At 45.8% G+C, this 27,608-nt stretch overlaps 1 long non-coding RNA gene across 1 annotated transcript in view; it reads right to left on the bottom strand.

Moving 5' to 3' along the window:
• Positions 1-479: 479 nt before the first annotated feature.
• Positions 480-27,608, bottom strand: part of LOC130284463 (uncharacterized) — a 63,990-nt gene continuing 36,861 nt past the window's right edge. The window contains exon 3 of the long non-coding RNA XR_008847046.1: positions 480-836. This is a non-coding gene — a long non-coding RNA (uncharacterized LOC130284463). The remainder of the gene's footprint in view (positions 837-27,608) is intronic.

Here is a 27,608-nt window from a genome sequence, read left to right as displayed (position 1 = left end):
ACCCAGACATTGTTATGCTGTTAGCGATAGGTTAATCATATTTTTGAGCCATTCATGTGTATCAAAGCATAGCATGCATTTAGTCTGTGCAACGAGTAACCATTATGAGTATAATCCACCTTCAAAGAATTTTCATAATAATATAAAGAAAAAATACGGTGTATACAGTAAAAATATATAAAACAGTGCGCATCATAAACGCATAGTGTGAACTATGAATATGTGCATGATAAACATGGTATGCATCACTGTTACGTTGTGTGAACAATAGTAACATAGAAATTAACCCGCCGGCTACAAAAGATTTTCATTACAGTGGCAAGATGGCAATACACTGTCTCGTCACATGTTAAAACCAATCAAACTCTCCCTCAACCAAGTATAATTGGAGATTTTCCTATTATTATGACGGAAAATATAGATTTTATGAAGACAGGAGGCGAGTATCAATGCATATTCCTTCTTTATTAAGCCCAATAGCAGAAAGAAAGATGCACAAAACTTCCATAGTGAAAGAAAAAACACATAGGATGCAGGTTACCAAGTAACCTAACCGCACCCCTTAATCATATCCACCAATCCCATCCAACTTGCATCATATAAAACCCACTGAAACTCCACCTTCTTCCTCTTTCTGGATGCGAACAGTCCAATAAAACTCAGAACCCTCTAAAAAGCCAACGAATTTCTTGACCACCTCGCCTTCTCCAATCCAAAACTCGAAGCGACCAGCTCCATCGACTTGAAACAATCCTTCGATCCAACAGGATAACCGAAACCGTCTTTCGATGAACAGGTTAACCACCCCACCGTCTTCTAGTAGGGAACTCAGTAACCTGGAAGACAGAAAAAATATATACCATAACAGGGTTGGGTAATAAGGGAGGGATGATACTCGCCTCATGTCTTCATAAAATCAGGAGGCTCGTATCAATGCAAGTTCAAAGCAATAGAAACAACAGTAAATTACAAAACCGACATAGAAACATGATGCTCCGGTCTAAAATAAAAATTCCGGAAAGTCTCTTCCGACGACCAGTCTGCCGCCTTCAAAATGTCGGAAAGTGAGCCCCCAGTCTTAGCTACCTTGGTAGCCATGGCACCTCTGGCAGAATGTGCATTAAAAATGGACACATCCACTCCCGCCAAGGCCATAGAGTGACGCACCCAACGTGATAAAGTCTGGGAAGAAACGGGCAAATGAGGCGAACAAAAAGAAACTATCAATTGGGAAAAAGACGAAGAACGGAGACCCGCCGTCCTAAGTTCATACGCTTAAAGGCACCGAACAACACACAACTCAGGGTGAGAGGGAAAACCCGGGTAAAAAAACGAACGCAGATTAGTCTTAGTCCTCCTAGAAATAGTAAACTGGACCCCATGAGGTGTAAATTGTCTGCGCGATACATCCAGCGCCTTAACATCAGATACCCGCTTAATGGACACCAAACACAACAGCATGGTTAACTTGTATGATAACATTTGACAGACAACTGTTCATTGTCTTCCCATGAAGCAAATATACGTAACACCAATGATACGTCCCATGTGGATTGATAACGGGGGCCAGGAGGTTTCTTAAACCTAATGCCCTTAAGAAGACGACAAACCAATGGATGCTGCCCAATCGCTCTGCCTTCCACCGGGGCATGTTGGGCTGAAATAGCAGACCTGTACACATTGATGGTCCGGTACGCCTTGCCGTCCTCAAAAGCCGCTGATAAAAAATTCAGCACAGCAGTCACAGAGGCAGAAGTGGGATCCACCTGCCATTGTGAGCACCAACGAACCCATGAACTCCAGGCTGACCGATAAGCCGATCTGGTACCCGGAGCCCATGCTTCACCAATGAGTTCCCTAGCTGTGTGTGATAACAATCTATCAAATTCTGCTGACCCGATATCAGCCACGCCAACAGCGTCAACTGACCCGATAACACCATCGGGTGCAACTCCCCCGTGGGACTCCGTAGGACAGAAGGGAACAATGGACATATCCTCGGAGAGTCTATGGTCATCCCCAGAATCTGAGGAAACCACGCCTGAGCCGGCCACCACGGAGCGATCAAAACCACCGTAACCTTCTGTATCGCCACTTGCCATAATACCCTGGGTATCATGGCGAAAGGGGGAAATGCGTACGACCCCTACCGAGGCCATATCTGCAGGAAAGCATCCGTAGCCACCGCTTCTGGATCCGGTCGCCAACTGAAAAACTGGGGCAACTGGCGATTGAGCCGTGATGCAAACAAATCCAGACCGCTGAAAAATTGCCGGATGCAAGGTCCAATCGCTGCCGTCCACCAGATGTCTGGAATTCCAATCCGCAACGGAATTGGAAACTCCTGGAAGATACTCCGCCTGAAGCACTATGTTCCTTTCCAGGCAGAAGAACCAGAGATCTTTTGCTAGATCCGTCAGTGGACGAGACCTCGTGCCTCCTAGGCGATTGACATACTGCACCGCCGTGATGTTGTCCATCCGTAGCAGGATGCAACAATCCGTCCTTTGGGGAGCAAAGCTCTTCAAAGCAAACATGCCCGCTAGCAGCTCCAGACAATTGATGTGAAGCTGAGCTTCCATCACCGACCATCTCCCGCCGGTGGCGGACGATCCGCACCTGGCTCCCCAGCCGGACAAACTGGCGTCCGATTCTATAACGAGGTCCGGCTTGGAATTGAATATCGTCTTCCCATTCCAATCTTGGACATGTTGGAGCCACCACAACAATTCCTCGCGTGCCTCTTCTGACACTGGGACCTGGACTGCATACGACAGCCCTTCCGACAAATGGCTGTTCTTCAATCTCTGGAGTGCCCTGTATTGCAACGGGGCTGGAAAGATAGCTTGCACTGAGGCCGACAATAAGCCCACGATCCGGGCAACCGCTCTCAGTGACACTTTCCGCTTGCGTAACAATTGTTTGATCTCTTTGCGAATTAACGCAAGCTTCTTGCTCAGCAGACTCAACGTCGCCAAATGGGTATCCACTACGAAACCCAAAAACTCCATTGTCCGAGCGGGGACTAGCACGGACTTCTTCTCGTTGAGAAGAAAACCCAGCTCCATAAGCAACGTCAATGTCCATTCCACATGTATGCTGGCCTGAGGTCTGGACCGCACCATGATCAAAATATCGTCTAGATAAATGATCAACCTCACTCCCCGACTCCTCAGGCAAGCCATAACCGGCTTTAGGAGCTTGGTGAAACACCACAGGGCAGACGATAGACCGAATGGGAGGCACGAGAACTCCCACCTTTGGCCTCCCCATATAAACTGGAGGAATGGAGAAGAGGACCGATGAATCTGTACCGTGAGGTATGCTTCCTTCAAATCTATCTTCGCCAGCCAATCTCCTTGGAGGAGTAGATCTCTGAGGAGATGTATGCCCTCCATTTTGAAATGGCGATAAAGTACGTAACCGTTTAACTCTTTTAAGTTTATGACCGGCCGATGGCCGCCGTCTTTCTTCTTTACCAAGAAGATATTGCTGACAAACCCTTGTTGGGACCCGTCCACAGGCCGAATTGCCTGTTTGGCATACAAATCCATAACTTTCTCCTGAATCAGAAGCCTGTCTTGCACCGAAAAATGGATAGTCCGTGGACCGCTCACTTGTACGGGAGGACTCACAAACTCTATCACGTACCCCGACACCGTCTGGAGGACCCAAGGATCCGCCATAATCTGGGACCAGGCGTGGGTAAAAAATCTCAGCCTGCCCCCTACAGGGATATGTGACATTGCTAGATTGTAAGGACCCACCTGTTGCTCTTCCTCTTGGGAAGCCTCTGGAACCCCTAGCCCTCCAGGGCCGTCCTCTAGGGGGGAAGAAAGGTGTAGGAAACAAGGGTGCCGCGACCATCGCAGGTTGTGTCCGCTCTTGAACATATTGTACTGGCCGCCTATGGAAGGGTCTGGAATAGGTTCCCCGGCTGGAAGGGCGACCCTTGCCCCTTCCGGCCTTATTGAAAACCTTACCAGCCGCACTTTTCCGCAGTGAGGTCTGAGCCTTATCTAGACTCGAGAAAAGGCCCACGAATCGATTAATATTTTTAATCAAAGAGTCGCCAAACAAAAGCCCTTCCGCCGAGGGGCCTGGCTCCTCCGTGGCCAAATGAGATAATTGAGGGTCCAACCTCATGAGGATGGACCTACGCCTTTCGGCGGAAATAGCCGAGTTGGCGTTACCCAGTAAGCATGTGGCCCTTGTTACGCCGAGCGCTCCGGGTCCCCGCTCCTCCCCGGAGCGCTCGCTACACTCTCGTTTCTGCAGCGCCCCGGTCAGATCCACTGACCGGGTGCGCTGCGATACCGCCTCCAGCCGGGATGCGATTCGCGATGCGGGTGGCGCCCGCTCGCGATGCGCACCCCGGCTCCCGTACCTGACTCGCTCTCCGTCGGTCCTGTCCCGGCGCGCGCGGCCCCGCTCCCTAGGGCGCGCGCGCGCCGGGTCTCTGCGATTTAAAGGGCCACTGCGCCGCTGATTGGCGCAGTGGTTCTAATCAGTGTGTTCACCTGTGCACTCCCTATTTATACCTCACTTCCCCTGCACTCCCTCGCCGGATCTTGTTGCCATTGTGCCAGTGAAAGCGTTCCCTTGTGTGTTCCTAGCCTGTGTTCCAGACCTTCTGCCGTTGCCCCTGACTACGATCCTTGCTGCCTGCCCCGACCTTCTGCTACGTCCGACCTTGCTTCTGTCTACTCCCTTGTACCGCGCCTATCTTCAGCAGCCAGAGAGGTTGAGCCGTTGCTAGTGGATACGACCTGGTCACTACCGCCGCAGCAAGACCATCCCGCTTTGCGGCGGGCTCTGGTGAAAACCAGTAGTGACTTAGAACCGGTCCACTAGCACGGTCCACGCCAATCCCTCTCTGGCACAGAGGATCCACCTCCTGCCAGCCGGCATCGTGACAGTAGATCCGGCCATGGATCCCGCTGAAGTACCTCTGCCAGATGTCGCTGACCTCACTACGGTGGTCACCCAGCACTCACAACAGATAGCTCTACAAGGCCACGAGCTGTCTCAACTGACCGTGATGCTACAGCAGCTACTACCACAGCTTCAGCAATCATCTCCTCCGCCAGCTCCTGCACCTCCTCCGCAGCGAGTGGCCGCCTCAGGCCTACGACTATCCTTGCCGGATAAATTTGATGGGGACTCTAAGATTTGCCGTGGCTTTCTTTCACAATGTTCCCTGCACTTGGAGATGATGTCGGACCAGTTTCCTACTGAAAGGTCTAAGGTGGCTTTCGTAGTCAGCCTTCTGTCTGGAAAAGCTCTGTCATGGGCCACACCGCTCTGGGACCGCAATGACCCTGTCACTGCCTCTGTACACTCCTTCTTCTCGGAATTTCGCAGTGTCTTTGAGGAACCTGCCCGAGCCTCTTCTGCTGAGACTGCCCTGTTGAACCTGGTCCAGGGTAATTCTTCCGTTGGCGAGTACGCCGTACAATTCCGTACTCTTGCTTCAGAACTATCCTGGAATAATGAGGCCCTCTGCGCGACCTTTAAAAAAGGCCTATCCAGCAACATTAAAGATGTTCTGGCCGCACGAGAAATCCCTGCTAATCTACAGGAACTCATTCATCTTGCCACTCGCATTGACATGCGTTTTTCCGAAAGGCGTCAGGAGCTCCGCCAGGATATGGACTTTGTTCGCACGAGGCGTTTTTTCTCCCCGGCTCCTCTCTCCTCTGGTCCTCTGCAATCCGTTCCTGGGCCTCCCGCCGTGGAGGCTATGCAAGTTGACCGGTCTCGCCTGACACCTCAAGAGAGGACACGACGCCGCATGGAGAATCTCTGCCTGTACTGTGCCAGTACCGAACACTTCCTGAAGGATTGTCCTATCCGTCCTCCCCACCTGGAAAGACGTACGCTGACTCCGCACAAAGGTGAAACAGTCCTTGAAGTCAACTCCGCTTCTCCACGTCTTACTGTGCCTGTGCGGATATCTGCCTCTACCTTCTCCTTCTCCTTCTCCACTAAGGCCTTCTTGGACTCCGGATCTGCAGGAAACTTTATTTTGGCCTCTCTCATCAACAGGTTCAACATCCCAGTGACCAGTCTCGCCAGACCTCTCTACATCAATTGCGTTAACAATGAAAGATTGGACTGTGCCGTGCGTTACCGCACGGAACCCCTCCTAATGTGCATTGGACCTCACCACGAAAAAATTGAGTTTTTGGTCCTCTCCAATTGCACTTCCGAAATTCTCCTTGGACTACCCTGGCTTCAACACCATTCCCCAACCCTGGATTGGTCCACTGGGGAGATCAAGAGTTGGGGTCCCTCTTGTTCCAAGGACTGCCTTAAACCGGTTCCCAGTACTCCTTGCCGTGACCCTGTGGTTCCCCCTGTAACCGGTCTCCCTAAGGCCTATATGGACTTTGCGGATGTTTTTTGCAAAAAACAAGCTGAGACTTTACCTCCTCACAGGCCTTATGACTGTCCTATTGACCTCCTCCCGGGCACTACTCCACCCCGGGGCAGAATTTATCCTCTCTCTGTCCCAGAGACTCTTGCTATGTCTGAGTATATCCAGGAAAATTTTAAGAAGGGCTTTATCCGCAAATCCTCCTCTCCTGCCGGAGCCGGATTTTTCTTTGTGTCCAAAAAAGATGGCTCCCTACGTCCTTGCATTGACTACCGCGGTCTTAATAAAATCACTGTAAAAAACCGCTACCCCCTACCTCTCATCTCTGAACTCTTTGATCGCCTCCAAGGTGCCAACATCTTTATCAAACTGGACTTAAGAGGTGCCTATAATCTCATCCGCATCAGAGAGGGGGATGAATGGAAAACGGCATTTAACACTAGAGATGGACACTTTGAGTATCTGGTCATGCCCTTTGGCCTGTGCAACGCCCCTGCCGTCTTCCAAGACTTTGTTAATGAAATTTTTCGTGATCTCTTATATTCCTGTGTTGTTGTATATCTGGACGATATCCTGATTTTTTCTGCCAACTTAGAAGAACACCGCCAGCATGTCCGCATGGTTCTTCAGAGACTTCGTGACAATCAACTTTATGCCAAAATGGAGAAATGTCTGTTTGAATGTCAATCTCTTCCTTTCCTAGGATACTTGGTCTCTGGCCAGGGACTACAAATGGATCCAGATAAACTCTCTGCCGTCTTAGATTGGCCACGCCCCTCCGGACTCCGTGCTATCCAACGTTTTTTGGGGTTCGCCAATTATTACAGACAATTTATTCCACGTTTTTCCACCATTGTGGCTCCTATTGTGGCTTTAACCAAAAAGAATGCCAATCCTAAGTCATGGCCTCCTCAAGCGGAAGACGCCTTTAAACAGCTCAAGTCTGCCTTTTCTTCGGCTCCCGTGCTCTCCAGACCTGACCCATCTAAACCCTTCCTATTGGAGGTTGATGCCTCCTCTGTAGGAGCTGGAGCGGTCCTTCTACAAAAAAATTCTTCCGGGCATGCTGTTACTTGTGGTTTTTTTTCTAGGACCTTCTCTCCGGCTGAGAGGAACTACTCCATCGGGGACCGAGAGCTTCTAGCCATTAAATTAGCACTTGAGGAATGGAGGCATCTGTTGGAGGGATCAAGATTTCCCGTTATTATTTACACCGATCACAAGAACCTCTATCTCCAGTCTGCCCAACGGCTGAATCCTCGCCAGGCCAGGTGGTCTCTGTTCTTTGCCCGATTTAATTTTGAAATTCACTTTCGGCCTGCCGATAAGAACATTAGGGCCGATGCTCTCTCTCGTTCCTCGGATGCCTCGGAAGTAGAGCTCTCTCCGCAACACATCATTCCCCCTGACTGCCTGATCTCCACTTCTCCAGCCTCCATCAGGCAAACTCCTCCAGGGAAGACCTTCGTTTCTCCACGCCAACGCCTCGGAATCCTCAAATGGGGTCACTACTCCCATCTCGCAGGTCATGCGGGTATCAAGAAATCCGTGCAACTCATCTCTCGTTTCTATTGGTGGCCGACTCTGGAGACGGATGTTGTGGATTTTGTGCGAGCCTGCACTGTCTGTGCCCGGGATAAGACTCCTCGCCAGAAGCCCGCTGGCCTTCTTCATCCTCTGCCTGTCCCCGAACAGCCTTGGTCTCTGATTGGTATGGACTTTATTACAGACTTACCTCCATCCCGTGGCAACACTGTTGTTTGGGTGGTCGTTGATCGATTCTCCAAGATGGCACATTTCATTCCTCTTCCTGGTCTTCCTTCAGCGCCTCAGTTGGCAAAAAATTTTTTGTACACATTTTTCGTCTTCACGGCTTGCCCACGCAGATCGTCTCGGATAGAGGCGTCCAATTCGTGTCAAAATTCTGGAGGGCTCTCTGTAAACAACTCAAGATTAAATTAAACTTTTCCTCTGCATGTCACCCTCAATCCAATGGGCAAGTGGAAAGAATTAACCAGGTCCTGGGTGATTATTTACGCCATTTTGTTTCCTCCCGCCAGGATGACTGGGCAGATCTTCTACCATGGGCCGAATTCTCGTATAACTTCAGAGTCTCTGAATCTTCCTCCAAATCCCCATTTTTCGTGGTGTACGGCCGTCACCCTCTTCCCCCCCCCCCCTACTCCCTTGCCCTCTGGTTTGCCCGCTGTAGATGAAGTGACTCGTGATCTTTCCACCATATGGAAAGAGACCCAAAATTCTCTTTTACAGGCTTCATCTCGCATGAAAAAGTTTGCCGATAAGAAAAGAAGAGCTCCCCCCATTTTTGCTCCCGGAGACAAGGTATGGCTCTCCGCTAAATATGTCCGCTTTCGTGTCCCCAGTTACAAACTGGGACCACGCTATCTTGGTCCTTTCAAAGTCTTGTGCCAAATTAATCCTGTCTCTTACAAACTTCTTCTTCCTCCTTCTCTTCGTATTCCTAATGCCTTTCATGTCTCTCTTCTTAAACCACTCATCATCAACCGTTTCTCTCCCAAGTTAGTTTCTCCCACTCCTGTCTCCGGTTCTTCTGACGTCTTCTCAGTGAAAGAGATACTGGCCTCCAAGACGGTCAGAGGAAAAAGGTTCTTTTTGGTGGATTGGGAGGGCTGTGGTCCTGAAGAGAGATCCTGGGAACCTGAGGACAACATCCTAGACAAAAGTCTGCTCCTCAGGTTCCCAGGCTCTAAGAAGAGGGGGAGACCCAAGGGGGGGGGTACTGTTACGCCGAGCGCTCCGGGTCCCCGCTCCTCCCCGGAGCGCTCGCTACACTCTCGTTTCTGCAGCGCCCCGGTCAGATCCACTGACCGGGTGCGCTGCGATACCGCCTCCAGCCGGGATGCGATTCGCGATGCGGGTGGCGCCCGCTCGCGATGCGCACCCCGGCTCCCGTACCTGACTCGCTCTCCGTCGGTCCTGTCCCGGCGCGCGCGGCCCCGCTCCCTAGGGCGCGCGCGTGCCGGGTCTCTGCGATTTAAAGGGCCACTGCGCCGCTGATTGTCGCAGTGGTTCTAATCAGTGTGTTCACCTGTGCACTCCCTATTTATACCTCACTTCCCCTGCACTCCCTCGCCGGATCTTGTTGCCATTGTGCCAGTGAAAGCGTTCCCTTGTGTGTTCCTAGCCTGTGTTCCAGACCTTCTGCCGTTGCCCCTGACTACGATCCTTGCTGCCTGCCCCGACCTTCTGCTACGTCCGACCTTGCTTCTGTCTACTCCCTTGTACCGCGCCTATCTTCAGCAGCCAGAGAGGTTGAGCCGTTGCTAGTGGATACGACCTGGTCACTACCGCCGCAGCAAGACCATCCCGCTTTGCGGCGAGCTCTGGTGAAAACCAGTAGTGACTTAGAACCGGTCCACTAGCACGGTCCACGCCAATCCCTCTCTGGCACAGAGGATCCACCTCCTGCCAGCCGGCATCATGACAGCCCTCAGGGCCCAGCCCCTCAATACCTCTACATTCACTGCTTCTCCAGAAGCCACGGCCTGTTCGGCCATATTGAGAATCTTGGTAATCGGTCCCAGTAAATCCAGGAACTTATCCTGGACCGATCAATCCCTTTCTTCGGGTTCTTACCCGATTTGGTGATGTATTTCAATAGAATAGGGTCTAGTTCCGGCGTCACCGCCACCCTATTGGCCAGCGAAGGCCGCGGACATTCTGACCGAAGTTTATTTCTGTTACCCCTATCCAGGGGTTTTCGAATCCAAGCCTCAAGGAATTTAGCAACTTCCGGAACCGGCTCCCACTCTCCAGACCGCGGGTGTTTTATAGCCTCCGGGTCAAAATAAGGTACTCCTAAGGAGTCCAAAAATGTATCAGGAGATGGATCCCCTTTTGTGGAGGGGCCTGGGTGAGGTACATCAGCACCCTCCCCCACTGCCTCATCATCGCTACTGGAAGCGACAGAATCCGACCTCCCAGAATCCAACTCCGAGTCCACATCAAATGCGTCCACGAAGGAGTCAGGTTTGTTTTGTTTAGCCGACCGTATAGGTCTATGGTGAGGGTCTTTTCCCGCAGACGGGGCGCTGACCACCTTGAGTGGTCGAGAGGTAATATTTATACTATCTCCTGACATGCCCTGGACAACAGAAGAGGTCACTAAGTCTGTGATGTTATTTTTCTTCCGGACAGACTTGACGGGTCCACCCGAGCCTGAGGCTCGTTCCAACACCAACTCCCCGCCTTCAGTACACGGGAGTGGAGATGTCCCCTCAGGGCGAGAATTTTGCATGGCCAAAGAAACTGATTTAGAAATGGTTTCGTTCACTGACACCATGGCAGAGGAAAGGGCAGATTGTACCGACCTGCAAACTAATTGTTGTATCTGATCGGCTGACATGAACTCCATATCAGGAGTGGGCATGGGGCCTTCCCCCAGGGTCAAATTAGACTTGTCCTCAGCCATTATGTGAATTACACAGTAGGGGAAAAGTCAAAGAGCTGTAAAGAAAAGAAAAAATAAATAAATATCTTTAATCGATATACATTAACATAATACTTACTAGGAAAAAATATGGAGTATAGGGAGAGTGGAAGAAAAACACCCCTGCGTCTCCCCAGATTCCCTAAAGCCCACTGGCAGGGACAACTATGACCGTGGGCCAAGGGATGAATAAGCCCGGAACAAGAAACAAAGAACCTTCCTGTTCCGAGCCCCTTCCAATTGCCGCTGCGATCCCCGCTGCTAATCAGCAGCCGGATCGCAGTGCCAACAGAGGAAATGAGCGAGAGCAGCAGGGGGCGTGGCCACGCCCCGGCCGAAATCTCGCAAGCGCCGCGAGTCGAGCGCACAGCGCGCGGCACCCTGCGCCAAGAAGAAGGGCGGAGTTGAAACAACAAGCCCAGAGACGTCATTCGCGATGGCGGACTCCCCGCCGAATACAGGGAAAGCGCCGCCACCCGAGAGAAACGAAAGGGCGCAACCAGGTACCAGTCAAAACGGAAATAGAAAAGGAGGCAGACCAAACCTGGCGCAGAAACAGCAATCAGGTCAGGCCTGCCAAAAAAGGGGGAGAAAACTAAACAGGAGTATGCAGTATCTACTCCAGCACAACTATATTTCTGTTACGCCGAGCGCTCCGGGTCCCCGTTCCTCCCCGGAGCGCTCGCCTCTTCCTCGTTACTGCAGCGCCCCGGTCAGATCCACTGACCGGGTGCGCTGCGGTACCGCCTCCAGCCGGGATGCGATTCGCGATGCGGGTGGCGCCCGCTCGCGATGCGCACCCCGGCTCCCGTACCTGACTCGCTCTCCGTCGGTCCTGTCCCGGCGCGCGCGGCCCCGCTCCCTAGGGCGCGCGCGCGCCGGGTCTCTGCGATTTAAAGGGCCAGTGCACCAATGATGGTGCCTGGTCCAATCTTCCCAATTACCTTGATTAGTTTCCACTTGTGCACTCCCTACTTATACCTCACTTCCCCTGCACTCCCTTGCCGGATCTTGTTGCCCTTGTGCCTAGTGAAAGCGTTCCCTTGTTTGTTCCTAGCCCGTGTTCCAGACCTCCTGCCGTTGCCCCTGACTACGATCCTTGCTGCCTGCCCCGACCTTCTGCTACGTCCGACCTTGCCTTTGTCTACTCCCTTGTACCGCGCCTATCTTCAGCAGTCAGAGAGGTTGAGCCGTTGCTAGTGGATACGACCTGGTCACTACCGCCGCAGCAAGACCATCCCGCTTTGCGGCGGGCTCTGGTGAAAACCAGTAGTGACTTAGAACCGGTCCACTAGCACGGTCCTCGCCAATCCCTCTCTGGCACAGAGAATCCACCTCCTACCAGCCGGGATCGTGACAATTTCTATATAATCTTATACCTTTAAACACTACTTAGAATATGAGGTCTAGTGCCACACTGTTAGCACAGACCTCAAACAATATATCAGAACTTCAATAGAGAATACTTATCTGTAGGGCTCCCAGCTATTGAGCAGAAAGAAAGAGGAGGAAGGTGGAGTTTCAGTGGGTTTTATATGATGCAAGTTGGATGGGATTGGTGGATATGATTAAGGGGTGCGGTTAGGTTGCTTGGTAACCTGCATCCTATGTGTTTTTTCTTTCACTATGGAAGTTTTGTGCATCTTTCTTTCTGCTATTGGGCTTAATAAAGAAGGAATATGCATTGATACGAGCCTCCTGTCTGATATAAAATTTCAACATTATTATGCTACTAGCGCCTAAACCTTTCATGTATGTCAAAGAGCAGTGTGCAATAAATTTAAACAACCATAGTGAGTGGAATACACCTTCAAAAAGTTATTATAATAGTACACAGAAAATAAAATGTATGCAATATGAAGCCATATGCATCATAATCGCATGGTATGAACCATGAATATGCGCATAATGAAGTGGTGCGCATCACTATTGCATAATATGAACAATAGCATAGGTGGTAACATGCCAGCTACCAAAGATGTTCAACACAGTAGCAAAATGGCAATACATTGTCTCAAAATATATACACATATTCATATTTCCCACAGAGAGCTGTGATTGGCTGGAACCATCTGGCCAATCACAGCTCTGCGGGAAATATGAATAGGTGTATATATATACGGCAATGCAGGGGACCATAGAAGAGCGGCTGGCCGCATCTATACATTATACAGGAGGATCGCAACGGGCGATCTGTCAATTAGTACAGGTACTACTACTCCCATCATGGAACAGTGTGTTCCATGCTGGGAGTAGTAGTACTACCTAAAAAAATGTAAAGAAATAAAGAAAAAAGTGAAAAACATACACACTACATTTTTATTATTGTCGGCTACATTTTTAGGTCCCCACCTGCCCACATAAATTGATCCCGGTTTTAAAAATTAATAAAAATGTTGTTATATAAAAGATACATTTCGTTAGATACAATTTTTTCCTTCACTACTGTATCTTTTTTATTTATTTTTTTAATGGTAATAATGGTACCCTACGAAGTTTTATTAAAAAAGGTATCTTCATCACTTTTTTGGATCGCTAAAGTCCAAAAAAGAATAAAAACCGCCTGCAAAAACGCCAAAGTTAAAACCCACATATCGTTTTTCTTGGCGTTTTTTCACTCCCATAGACTTCTATAGGAGAAAAACGCCACAATTTTGACAAAAAAATCGCAAGTGGCTCAACATCCTGCGATTTCGGAAAACTGCCAAGGAGCTGAAAAATGTCAAAAACGAGTGAAAAAAATGTGAAGTGAAAAATGCCAAGTGGAACAAGAATTTTGCGATTTCTCATTGATTTACAGCTAACTTCTGGCCGCAGCGTTTTTTGGCCGAAAAAATGCCATGTGGCAGAATTGTCGTTTTTCTTGGTGTTTTTCCCCCCAAAAAAGTAGAAACTTAGCCTAAAACCAGGTGATAGTCCATCTGTATGTGGAAATCTTACCCTAAGGCTAGAATTCCACTGAGGTTTTTTCTCACCAGCAAAAACTGCCAGGAAAACTGCCACAGACTTTCCTTGCATTTTGGCAGTTTTTCTGGCATTTTTCCTGGCGTGTGGAGTTTTGTTCCCTGTGTCTTCAGGTACCACTCTGTGGGTCGGATGCTGAGCGCCCGATGCACAGAGTGTAAGGAGATGAGGAGGGATGTATAGCCTATAGTATACAGGGGTGGGTGTATACTATACAGGAGCAAGGAATCCTGTCACCAGACAGACAGGACTCCCTGCTCCTATAGCCCTTTGGGTGGTATACACTATATACAGCTATCTATAGATAGCTTTAGATAGTGTATACAGAACACGAGGTCCACTTTCCTCGCTCCCTGTACCGATCGGGTCCATGTAGCTCCGCCCAAGTGATGAGGTCATTAGGGGGTGGGGCTACAGACAGGAGCCAGGCTAGTAAGGCTGAAGCTCTGTCCACATTGTCCGTTTTGTATAATGTGAACAGACCCTTCTGCCAGTGTTTACCCAGACAGGGAGACTCCAGCTGTTGCTAGTATGAGTCCCCCTGGCGCTCATACTAGTGAAGCCCCCCAGCCAAGGTCACTGGTACCTCGTACCGGAGAACTTGTATGGGCTGAGCCAGCGGACCACGAGCCCGTGATTCCTGAGTTTGTTGGCGACTCAGGAATCAAGATTAACATCGCCGAGTTCACTGAAAAGGACTTTTTCAGTCATTTTTTCAGTGACGACTTTGTTAATCTAATGGTTACACAGACGAATCTGTACGTCCAACAGTTCGTCGCCGCTAACCCGGGCTCACTTTTAGCTAGACCCGGCGGCTGGACTCCAGTCGATGCAGCTGAAATGAGGACCTTTTGAGGCCTCGTGCTGCATATGGGTCTAGTTAAAAAACCCAGTGTCAGGCAATATTGGAGTGGGGACATCCTGTTCCAGACCCTGCTCTACAATATGGCCATGACACGTCCCCGGTTCGAGGCCATTCGGAGATGTTTGCATTATGCTCATAATGCGGCATGTCCCCCCCGAACTGATCCCGCGTATGACCGCCTGTATAAAATCAGGCCGGTCATAAATCACTTCGGGGCCAGATTTTGGGAGGCCTATGTCCCTGGAAGGGAGGTCGCTATTGATGAGTCTCTCATCAGCTTTAAGGGGAGACTCAGCTTCCGGCAATACATCCCAACCAAGCGAGCACGGTATGGCGTGAAGATGTATAAACTTTGCGAGAGTACCTCCGGGTACACTTGCAAGTTTATGGTGTATGAGGGACGAGATTCCCGCATTGAACCCCCAGATTGTTCCCCCACTCTGGGTGTTAGCGGGAAAATTGTTTGGGGCCTTTTGCACCTATTGCTAGATAAAGGTTACCACCTTTACGTGGATAACTTTTATACTAGTATCCCTCTCTTCACATCCCTCGCCGCCAGATCCACGGTCGCTTGTGGGACAGTCCAGAAGAATCAAAGAGGCCTTCCTTCCTATCCCCTGCAGACTCCTATCCCCCGGGGTGAGTCCCGTGCCTTCTCCCATGAGAACCTGTTGTTGGTCCGGTATAAGGACAAGAGGGATGTCCTTATGCTCACCACAATTCATGGGAATGGCAGCACCCCTGTCCCTGTGCGAGGTACCGTGGGACCGGTCCTCAAGCCCCATTGTATTCTTGACTACAATCGGTATATGGGGGGAGTTGATCTTTCTGATCAAGTCCTCAAGCCATATAATGCCATGCGGAAAACACGCGTATGGTACAAAAAAGTTGCGGTCTACATGGTACAGGTTGCCATGTACAACGCTTTTGTACTGTACAAGTACGCTGGCAACACAGGGACATACCTGCAGTTCCAAGAGGAAGTTCTAAAGGCCCTCATCTCTGGTGACCGCCAAAGAGCGGGTCAGAGCACCTCTGGAACTTCAGGTCCCCGGATCGTCCCCGGCCAACACTTTCCAGGTGTGATCCCCCACACTGGAAAGAAGGGACGATCTCAGAAGAAATGCAGAGTGTGTCGCAAGAGGGGGATTCGGAAGGACACCACCACTCAATGCGACACTTGCCCCGATCTTCCGGGCCTCTGCATAGGCTGCTTCAGGGAGTATCACACTTCAATGGAGTACTAAATTTTCCATCCTTTGCCCTAATTTTCATTCCCCATAATTTGACTCCAATGTACCAGTCCAGAGTACATTGTCTTCCAAATTTTATACCAAACCCCCCCCCCAAAAAAAGAAAAAAAAAAAACCTTTTTCCCAATACCCCCAATGTATTTTTTATTTCTTCCCCCTAAAAAATGGGTCATGGGACACAGAGTCAACAGCATTGGAGGTTTGCAGTTGCCTCAAATGGGCAACGCTCTCTCCCCACCTGAGCGGGTTGCGCATTTGAGGTAACAGAATAGGGACGGCCCCACACATCCCCTTCCCAGAATGATGATTCAGAGTATAGGGTTTGGGGCGGGCATCCTTTTTACTTTTGGTTGTACTCTTGGTCATCATTCTGGGAAAATAATTGGCATATCAGTACTAAAATTGCAATTTTCTTCCCCCCCCCCCCCCCCCATAGTACACTTCATCCATTCCTGGAAAATAAATGAAGGGAACACCCGTCTGTTCCAAATCTCCACTTCACCCTATACACCTTCCCTAGGGGGTGTACTGTTTGTATTATTCTTACATGTGGGTGTTCCTTTCTTGTATTTTCCTCTGAATGTATGTAACTGTTAGGTCCGTAACAAACATCCGCCTCAAATGCGAAGAGTTCTCGCTGAGCTCTGTCGTATTTCCAGGCAAAAATTCGGAGTCACATGTTAGTTGATTCCAGAAAAATGAAGCAGAGCATAGGTTGAAAATTGCAATTTTCAAAACCTACCCTTCATCCATTCCTGGAAAATAAATTTAGGAAACACCCGTGCGTTCAAAATGTCCTCTTTACCCCTATACCCATTCCCCAGGGTGGGTACTTTCTGTAATGGTGTCACATGTGGGTGTTTCATTTTTGTATTTTCCTTGGAATGTATGTAACCGTCAGCTACTGATATGCCAAAGGCCACAAATACAAAGTGACCTCTATGACTTCTGAGCCTTGTTGTGCGCCCGTCCAGCACGTTACCCCATATGTGGATGTATTTTTATAGTCAGGGGGAAAAGCCCTCCAAAATTTGTAACCCAATTCCTCATATTACCCCTTGTGAAAATGTAAAAAATTGGGTAACCCAAGCATTTTATTGTAAAAAAAATCTAATTTTTCAATTTATGGCCCACTTTTCAAAAAACCTGTGAGGTGTTATTTCCCGCTGTACCCCTTGTTATGTTCATTGAGGGGTGTGGTTTCTAAAATGGTGTCACATGTGTTTTTTTTCTGTTGGGGGCTTTATAAATGCACATGACCCCCGACTTCAATTTCAACAAAATTTTCACTCCTTCCATTCTGAGCATTGCGTCCACAGAGCAATTTACATCCACATATGGGGTATTTTTTTTCTCAGACAAAATTGTTCTTCAAATTTTGGGGGCCTTTTGCCCTATTACCCAATGTGAAAATGAAACATTTGGGGTAACACTATCAATATAGTGCAAAAAAAATCAAATTTTTCACTTTTATGGCCCACTGTTCAAAAAGCCTGTGAGGTGTAAGTACTCACTGTAACACTGTTACATTCCCCGAGGGGTCTAGTTTCTAAAATGGTATGCCATGTTGTTTTTTTTTTTTTGCTGTCCTGGCACCATAGGGGCTTCCTAAATGCAGCATGCCCCCAGAGCAAAATTTGTAACTCCTCTTCTGAGACCTGTAGTGCGCCAGCAGAGCACTTTTCACCCGCATATGGGGTGTTTTCTGAATCGGAAGAAATTGGGCTTCAAATTTTGGGGGGTATTTTCTGCTTTAACCCTTTGTAAAAATGTAAAATTTTTGAGAAACCATGCATTTTAGGTTAAAAATATATATATTTTTTTACATATGCAAAAGTCGTGAAACCCCTGTGGGGTATTAAGGTTCACTTTACCCCCTGTTACGTTCCCCAAGGGGTCTAGTTTCCAAAATGGTATGCCATGTGGTTTTTTTTGCTGTCCTGGCACCATAGGGGCTTCCTAAATGCGGCATGCCCCCAGAGCAAAATTCCAAAAAGCCAAATGTGACTCCTTCTCTTCTGAGACCTGTAGTGCGCCAGCAGAGCACTTTTCACCCCCATATGGGGTGTTTTCTGAATTGGGAGAAATTGGGCTTCAAATTTTGGGGGGTATTTTCTGCTTTAACCCTTTGTAAAAATGTAAAATTTTTGACAAACCAAGCATTTTAGGTAAAAAAATATATATATTTTTTTACATATGCAAAAGTCGTGAAACCCCTGTGGGGTATTAAGGTTCACTTTACCCCTTGTTACGTTCCCCAAGGGGTCTAGTTTCCAAAATGGTATGCCATGTGTTTTTTTTTTTGCTGTTTTGACACCCTAGGGGCTTCCTAAAGGTGGCAAGCCCCCCCAAAACCATTTCAGAAAAATGTTCTCTCCAAAATCCCCTTGTCGCTCTTTCCCTTCTGAGCCCTCTACTGCGCCCGCCGAACAATTAACATAGACATATGAGGTATGTGCTTACTCGAGAGAAATTGGGCTACAAATATAAGTATAAATTTTCTCCTTTTACACCTTGCAAAAATTCAAAAATTGGGTCTACAAGAACATGCGAGTGTAAAAAATGAAGATTTTGAATTTTCTCCTTCAATTTGCTGCTATTCCTGTGAAACACCTAACGGGTTAAAACACTTACTGAATGTCATTTTGAATACTTTGGGGGTGCAGTTTTTATAATGGGGTCATTTATGGGGTATGTCTAATATGAAGAACCTTCAAATCCACTTCAAACCTGAACTGGTCCCTGAAAAATATCGAATTTGAAAATTTTGTGAAAAATGTTCAAATTGCTGCTGAACTTTGAAGCCCTCTGGTGTCTTCCAAAAGTAAAAACACGTCAATTTTATGATGCAAACATACAGTAGACATATTGTATATGTGATCCAAAAAAATATATATATATATTGAATATCCATTTTCCTTACAAGCAGAGAGCTTCAAAGTTAGAAAAATGCAAAATTTTCATTTTTTTCATCAAATTTTGGGATTTTTCACCAAGAAAGGATGCAAGTTACCACTAAATTTTACCACTATGTTAAAGTAGAATATATTACGAATAAACAATCTCGGAATCAGATTGATAACTAAAAGCATTCCAGAGTTATTAATGTTTAAAGTGACAGTGGTCAGAATTGCAAAAAAGGGCTCAGTCCTTAAGGTGAAAAAGGGCTCAGTCTTTAAGTGGTTAAAACTGAATAAAACAAAAAAACAAAAAAAAAAAGGGGTTGATAGAAGTTTTAAAGCTTGCCAAGACAAGCTGATGGATTTACTAGGTCCCATCACAAAAAATGTTAGATTTAGCCGAAGAGGTTTCAAAAAAAATTCTTCTGTGGACACTGAAACCCTTAAAGGGTGGGTCCAAAGAGCCGTATCCCTTTTCGGCAATGCCAACTCGGCACTTACCACCGAGCGGACTCATAGGTCACTCTTAGGCAACCCCAAAAAAAAAATTCCCATACACCCTGTTTTATTAAAGGGGTATTCTGGGCAAAAACATCTTATCCCCTATTGAAAGGATAGGGGATAAAATGTCTGATCGAGGGGGGGGGGCCACCGCTGGGACTCCCCGCGATCTCCCTGCAGCAGCCTGCATTCTATGCGTAGCTGCGTCTGAAGTTTCATGAATGGACGGGGCGTGGCGTGACGTTATGTCCCCATCTCGGAAGCCCGGTGGTTTCCGAAACTTCAGATGCAGCTACGCATAGAATGCGGGCTGCTGCAGGGAGATCGCGGAGGGTTTTTGCCCAGAATACCTCTTTAAGTTAAAAGTGCAGTCTTTATTGTCTGATTTTTGCACATTCTTTAGAGTTTAAAATTATCATCCACCTCATTGTCCTGATGTGAAAAATATTTAGACCATCCGGTCTATTTTTGTATATACAGTATATCAAACAGTGCACGGTGCCTTCAGTAACACCTGCACAATTGCGAGTTCAGGACAGGGAGTCTGTATTTAAAACTTATATGGCCCTATAAGTTTTAAATGCAGATGCCCTGTCCTGAATGCCCAATTGTGCAGGTGCTACTGCAGGCACCGTGCTCTGTTTGATATATATACAAAAATACACCGACTGGTCTAAATATTTTTCACATCAGCACAATGAGGCTGATGATAATTTTAAACTCTAAAGAATGTGCGAAAATCAGACAATATAGATTGCACTTTTAACTTAATATAATAGGGTGTATGGGAATTTTTTTTTTTGGGGGGGTAACCTATGAGGTTGTGGATTAATTCTCCACCCTCCATACATCTGTCTCCATTAAAGTATATATCACCGTGCAGAAGCGCTCCATTTTGATGAAAATACACCCCCAGTTAACAAACCTTGCTTCTACTGAACCCCCTAATCCCACCAAAGGTTTGTTGTTCGGGGATGAATTTATTCGGGAAATGAATAAATACGTGGGCCTTTTCTCTTCATTGAGTAAGGCCCAAATATCCATGAAGAAAGTATTTCCCCCCAAAAAAATGTTGGGAAGGCCGGAAGAGAATGGAGCCGATTTTCTGGCCGACCCTTGCACACCAGACCACAATACAGAAGCTCCTACCACCCTCCATAGACCCAATTTGCAGGACCTTCCTCCACTCCTCAACCTTTCTTCCCATACAGGGGCAGACCATGGCATTCCAGAGGCCAGAGAGGTTATCCTCGTTCCAGACCACCTACAGGTAAGTCCAACCCTGTATTCTTCCCCTCATATCCCATTGGGAGGAAGACTCCTACATTTTTAAAAAGATTGGAGTATGATTTCATCCAACTCATGGATTTTAAACACTGTCATGGGTTATCAAATAGAGTTTGTTGTTCCTCCTGTCCAATTCCGCCTTCCTCATCCTATTCCGTTTTCCCTGTCAGACAATCATCTCATAGATCTGGAAGTAAAAGAACTTCTTTCTCTTCAATCTCTTCTTGGTCAAAAAGAAAGACGGAGGTCACAGACCTGTCATCAATTTAAAAATTCTCAACTACATAGTAGTTTATCGCCATTTCAAAATGGAAGTTATTCACCTTCTACTAAAAGACGATTGGCTAGTCAAAATAGATTTGAAGGATGCTTATCTCACAGTCCCAAATCATCCTTCATCTAAAATGTTCCTCCAATTTCTGTGGAACAACCAAAAATGGCAATTCACTTGCCTCCCATTCGGCCTCTCATCAGCCCCTTGGTGCTTCACACAACTTCTCAAACCTGTAGTTTCCTCCCTCAGAAGTAGCGGGGTTCGTCTTACAATATATCTCGATGACATTCTTCTAATGGCACATTCGAAAGATCTTCTATTACTCCACATGGACTGGACTTTATCCCTTCTAACCCAACTGGGTTTTCTCATCAACTTCAAAAAATCAGTTCTTATTCCATCACAAGAACTGGAATTCCTGGGTTTCAAGATCAATACCCAATCGACCACTCTAAGCCTCAACCCCCCCCCCCCCCCAGAAAATTGAAAACCATTCGGAAAGAGATTTGTCAAATTCTCTGCAAAGTGGGTCTTCTTCAGCCTCCATTCAGGCCATTTTTCCAGCTCCTCTTCACTACAGAGCTCTCCAACCATTGAAAATTCGCCACTTAAGAGAAGGCTTAGGCTATTCGGACGAAATTTTCCTCTCTTCCAAAGCCAGAGAAGAACTTCTTTGGTGGCTTTCCCACATAGAATCCTCGAACGGGAAAGCGATTTTTCATCCGAATCCGGATATCATTATAGAATCGGATGCGAGTCTTTCAGGCTGTGGCGTTCAATGTGGTCACCTTTCTACCGGAGGGAAATGGTCTCCCTCAGAATCCCTTCTGCACATAAACTGCCTAGAACTCCTAGCATGATTTTTCGCTTTAAAGAGTTTTGCAAAAAATTCTTCCCATTGTTGTATCCTCTTAAGCATGGACAAGATTTCAGCTGTCCAATACATCAATCATCTGGGAGGTATGAATTCCAAACTTCTTGCAGATTTTGTCAAAGCCTTCTGGCATTTCGGTCTGGACAGGAACATTGTCCTGAAAGCGGAATATCTCCCAGGAATCTGCAATTCCATAGCGGATTGGTATTCCCATTATCTGACAGATGCCAGTGATTGGAAACTTCATCCTCCAATTTTTCAGATGATCAACTCTTTATGGGGTCCTCTTCACATGGACCCCTTCGCATCACGTCTCAACACACAACTTCCTCTATTCTTCAGTTGGCGTCCAGATCTAAAAGCCCTGGGTGCAGACGCCTTCCTTCATCCTTGGCCTCAGAAAATACTTTACGTCTTCCCTCCATTGAACCTCATTTCTCGAGTTCTCTTCCAAACCTCAACTCAGAAAGTCACTTTTGTACTGATTACCCCACTTTGGCCAACCGAATCATGGTTTCCTCAAATACTACATCTTCTCATAGATTTTCCACGCATTCTTCCATCATTACCGAATCTACGTCTAGATCCTTAAGGCAATTGTCATCCTTTAATCCTATCAGAGCAATTACCTCTAGTTGCTTGGATGACCTCCAATTTTCTCAATCAACTAGTGACATCCTCTCAGATGCTTGGGCCTCAGGTACCAGAGCAGCTTACAGATCAGTCTGGAGACTTTGGATTAATTGGTGCAATCAACGGGATTTAGATCCCTTACAAGCTCTTATTTCTCACATCTTGAACTTTCTTTCAGCATCTTATGATGATGGTAAGGCCTACAGAACTATTAATCTTTACCGATCTGCAATTTCTTCTAAACATTTTCCCATTGACTCTATTCCCATCGGCAGACATCCCTTGATCTGCCAATTACTCAGAGGCATTCGCTTCAGATGGCCTCCTTTACTTAAATATTCTTCCACTTGGGATGTCAATCTCATCCTAAATATGTTTTCCTCTTGGGATGACAATGATTCTTTATCCCTAAAACTTCTCTCTTTTAAACTCACAGTCCTCCTCTGTCTTATTTCAATTAAATGTGTTTCCGATGTCAGATCCCATGACATTTCCCGCAGTCAATTTACTCCTCAAGGAGTTCTATTTTCTATCTTCCGCCGTACCAAGACTAATCTTCATTCGATATTTTACCCTTCTTTCCCTTATCATGATACCAAGAACGGAATCCCTTAGACTTCCATCTTCTTCACAACTACTTATTTCATACTGCAAACCTCATGCTCCTGTTTCTTCTCCCACTCTAGCTAGATGGGTTAGACAAACCATGTACATGGCCGGTATTGATATCTCCAAATTTGGCGCTCATTCTACCAGAGGTGCCCTATCTACCAAACTCTTCCAATCAGGCACTTCTCTTTATGACTTATTGAAAGCTGCCAACTGGTCCTCTGACTCCACTTTTAAAACCTTTTATTTTAAACCTGAATCTCATGTTTCTATGATTCTATTATAATTCTTACATTTATTTATTTATTTATTGTATAATATTTTATATGCATAGCTTTAAACTAGCATAATATGAGCATCTTGTCTTGCCTTAAAATTGATAATTTTCCTATCTTTATTGACGGAAAATTTAGATTTTAGTAAAGACAAGACACAGGTTTTATCCCCCCTGTCTTTATGAACCCACCCCTATAACATTTTCTATTTGTCTCAACAATGATATCTTCATGAATATCATCTTCTATGGATAACATAGAAAGTGTTTGCCTCTTCTCCAGATGTTTTCCACCATTCTTAGGATTTCTTCAATCAAGTTTTGTTATTCTTCTACCAGTTCACAGCAAAGAAGAAGGAAGTTACCTGCATGACCGTTATCTTTATGCAATACGCTGTGGACTGATTGGTTATGATGTAATACAGCACACTAGGTTGCATCCTAGATATTACATTTATATGCACTTTATACGTAAAACATGTTTTCTCTAATACATACAGTATTTATTTGCTGCTGAGTTCAGTAAAAGAAGTTAATAGCATAATACTCGCGTCTTGTCTTTACTAAAATCTAAATTTTCCGTCAATAAAGATAGGAAAATTCTCAATTGAATTGCATTTTTTCAAAGTTGCACTTCTTGTTTCTTTTGTATCACTGTAATGGGTATTTTGTTCCACATAGAATTTGCATCCTGTTTACATTCAGGGAAGGTTTTCTCCAGTTGAAACAGTCTAATTGTTAAAGGGGTACTCCCGTGGGAAAAAAAATTTTTTTATCAACTGTTGCCAGAAAGTTAAACAGATTTGTAAATTACTTCTGTTAAAAAATCTTAATCCTTTCAGTACTTATTAGCTGCTGAATACTACAGAGGAAATGATTTTCTTTTTGGAACACAGAGCTCTCTGCTGACATCATGACCGCAGTGCTCTCTGCTGACATCTCTGTCCATTTTAGGAACTTTCCAGAGCAGTGTATGTTTGCTATGGGGATTTTCTCCTACTCTGGACAGTTCATAAAATGGACAGAGATGTCAGCAGAGAGCACTGTGGTCATGATTTCAGCAGAGAGCTCTGTGTTCCAAAAAGAAAATAAATTCCTCTATATTATTCAGCAGCTAATAAGTACTGGAAGGATTAAGATTTTTTATTAGAAGTAATTTACAAATCTGTTTAACTTTCTGGCACCAGTTGATTAAAAAAAATATAAGTTTTCCACCGAAGTACCCCTTTAACACTTAGAGGACAAGGAACATACATGTATGTCGCTGAGCCCTGGTACTTAGCACACAACGACGTACATGTACGCCATGGGGTTAGCAGTCACCTCGTCTCCTGACAAAGTGATCAAAAACAGCCGGCTGCTGATGTCCACCATTAACCTTTCAGATGCTGTGATCAATACTGATAACAGTATCTGAAGTATCTGTGGTGTTCATGGGGATTCATTGGATCACCCATAGTGCAATCATGGTGTTCTAATGAATTAAGATGGCAGGTGGAGCTCCTCTCACCTGCTTCTTAACTGTTTTGCCAAGCAGACCAAAGAAGTAGATCCCAGATAACACTGATCAGTAAAATGCCTATGAAGAGCAATGATCAGTATTAGTAAGTCAAATATTTCAACAAATTGTCCCCTATGTGACTTTTTTTTTTTTATGTCAATAAGCCTTCCCCCAATAAAAAAAAAATGAAATGACCCTCTATTCCCATTTTACAAATAAAAAAATGTTAACAATAAAATAAATAAACATGTTGGGGGAGATTTATCAAAACCTGTGGAGAGGAAAAGTTGACTAGTTGCCCATAGCAACCAATCAGATCGCTTCTTTCATTTTACAGAGGCCTTGTCAAAAATATAAGAAAGGATCTGATTGGTTGCTATGAGCAACTCAGCAAATTTTCCTCTGCACAGGTTTTGATAAATCCCCGCCATTTGTTATCCTAGCATGTGGAAATGTCCAAACTATTAAAATATAATGTTAATGATCCTGTTTGGTGAATGTTGTAAATGTAAAAAAAAAGTCAGAAGTCCAAAATTGCAAATTTTTGGTCACGTTACATCCCAGAAAAACGCAATTATAAGTGACTAAAAAGTAATATATAAGAAAATGTGGTATCAATATAAACTACACATCACAGCGCAAAAAATGAGCCCTGATACATCCCCAGTATACAGAAAAATAAGAAAGTTATAGGGAGACAGAATAGGACAATTTTAAACATACTTTAGTATCAAAATAACTTGGGGACCAAGCCCATTTTGACCCTAAGGACCAGAGCATTTTTTGCACATTTTACCACTGACACTTTAAGCATTAATAACTCTGGGATGCTTGTACTTATGAATTTGATTCCGAGAATGTTTTTTCATGACATATTCTACTTTATGTTAGTAGTAAATTTTCGTCAATACATGCATAATTTCTTGGTGAAAAATTTCAAAATTTCATGAAAAGTTCAAAATTTTGCATTTTTATAACTTTGAAGCTCTCTGCTTGTAAGGAAAATAGACATACCAAATAAATTATATGTTGATTCACATATACAATATGTCTACTTTATGTTTGCATCATAAAGTTGACATGTTTTTACTTTTTGAAGACAGCAGAGGGCTTCAAAGTATAGCAGCAATTTTCCAATTTTTCAAATAAATTTCAAAATCTGAGGGTCTTTATGTTAGAAAAACCCAATAATGGACCCCATTATGAAAACTGCACCCCTCAACGTATTAGGTGTTTCACAGGAATAGCAGCAAAGTGGAGGTGAAAATTCTAAATCTTCATTTTTTACACCAACATGTTCTTGTAGACCCATATTTTTTATTTTTACAAGGGGTAAAAGGAGAAAAAGCTCCCCAAAATATATAACCCAATTTCTCTTGAGTAATGAAGTACCTCATATGTGGATGTAAAGTGCTTTGTGGAAGCACTAGAGGGCTCAGAAGAGAAGGAGCGACTATGGGATTTTGGAGGGCGAATTTTGCTGAAATGGTTTTTGGGGCGCATGTTGCATTTAGGAAGCCCCTATGGTGCCAGAACAGCGAAAAACACCCTACATGGTATACTATTTGGGAAACTACACCCCTCTAGGAACGTAACAAGTGGTACAGTGAGCCTTAACACCCCACAGGTGTTTGACAAATTTTCAATAAAGTTGGACGTGAAAATGAAAAATTTTATTTTTTTTCTAAAATGCTGATGTTACCCCAAATTTTTCATTTTCACAATGGGTAATAGGTCAAAATGTCCCCCAAAATTTGAAACCCCATTTCTCTTGAGTAAGGGAATACCTAATATGTGGATGTAAAGTGATCTGCGGGTGCACTAGAGGGCTCTGAAGGTAAGAAGCGACAGTGGGCTTTTGGAAAGCGAATTTTGCAGAAATGGTTTTTGGGGGGCATGTCACATTTAGGAAGCCCCCATGGTGCCAGAACAGCAAAAAACACCCCACATGGCACACTATTTGGGAAACTACACCCCTCAAGGAACGTAACAAGGGGTGCAGTGAGCATTTACACCCCACTGGTGTTTGATAGTGGGCTGTGCAAATGAAAAATTACATTCTTCATTTTCACGGACCACTGTTTCAAAAATCTGTCAGTCGCCTGTGGGGTGTAAATGCTCACTATACCCCTTGTTATGTTCCGTGAGGGGTGTAGTTTCCAAAATGGGGTCACATGTGGGTATTTATTTTTTAGCGTTTATGTCAGAACCACTGTACCCAGCAGCCACCCCTGTGCAAATCACCAGTGTAGGCCTCAAATGTACATAGTGCGCTCTCACTCCTGAGCCTTGATATGCACCCGTAGAGCATTTTACGCCCACATATGGGGTATTTCCGTACTTGGGAGAAATTGTGTTACAAATTTTGGGGGTCTTTATTTCCTTTTACCTCTGGGGGTAACACCAGCACAATAAAGTAAAAAATAAAAATTTTTTACACTAACATGCTGGTGTAGACCCCAACTTTACCTTTTCATAAGGGTATGTTCACACTGCGGAATTCCCACTGAATTCCGTGTGCGGAATTCCGTGAGTGAAATTCCGCACAGTGGACGTTAGCATCTGTGTGAATGGGCATTCCTCGAGACCCATTCACACTGCAGAATTTCAGCGGCAGACAATTCCGCCGCTGAAATTGTTCCGCGCAAAGAAAGAACATGTTCATTCTTTGTGTGGCAGTCTGCGAACACTGCATAGCCGTCAATGGTGACGGCGCAGTGCCGCGCGGTCCTATCGCCCCTGCCGGCTGCCAGGCTGAATCTCCACTCGCTGAATTCCGCGAGCGGAGATTCAGCTACAAATCTGTAGTGTGAACATACCCTT

Source organism: Hyla sarda, chromosome 8 (genome assembly GCF_029499605.1).
Source record: "Hyla sarda isolate aHylSar1 chromosome 8, aHylSar1.hap1, whole genome shotgun sequence".
Classification (NCBI taxonomy): domain Eukaryota; kingdom Metazoa; phylum Chordata; class Amphibia; order Anura; family Hylidae; genus Hyla; species Hyla sarda.
Note: the sequence above shows the minus strand (reverse complement) of the source record. Positions and strands in the feature narration are given on the sequence as shown.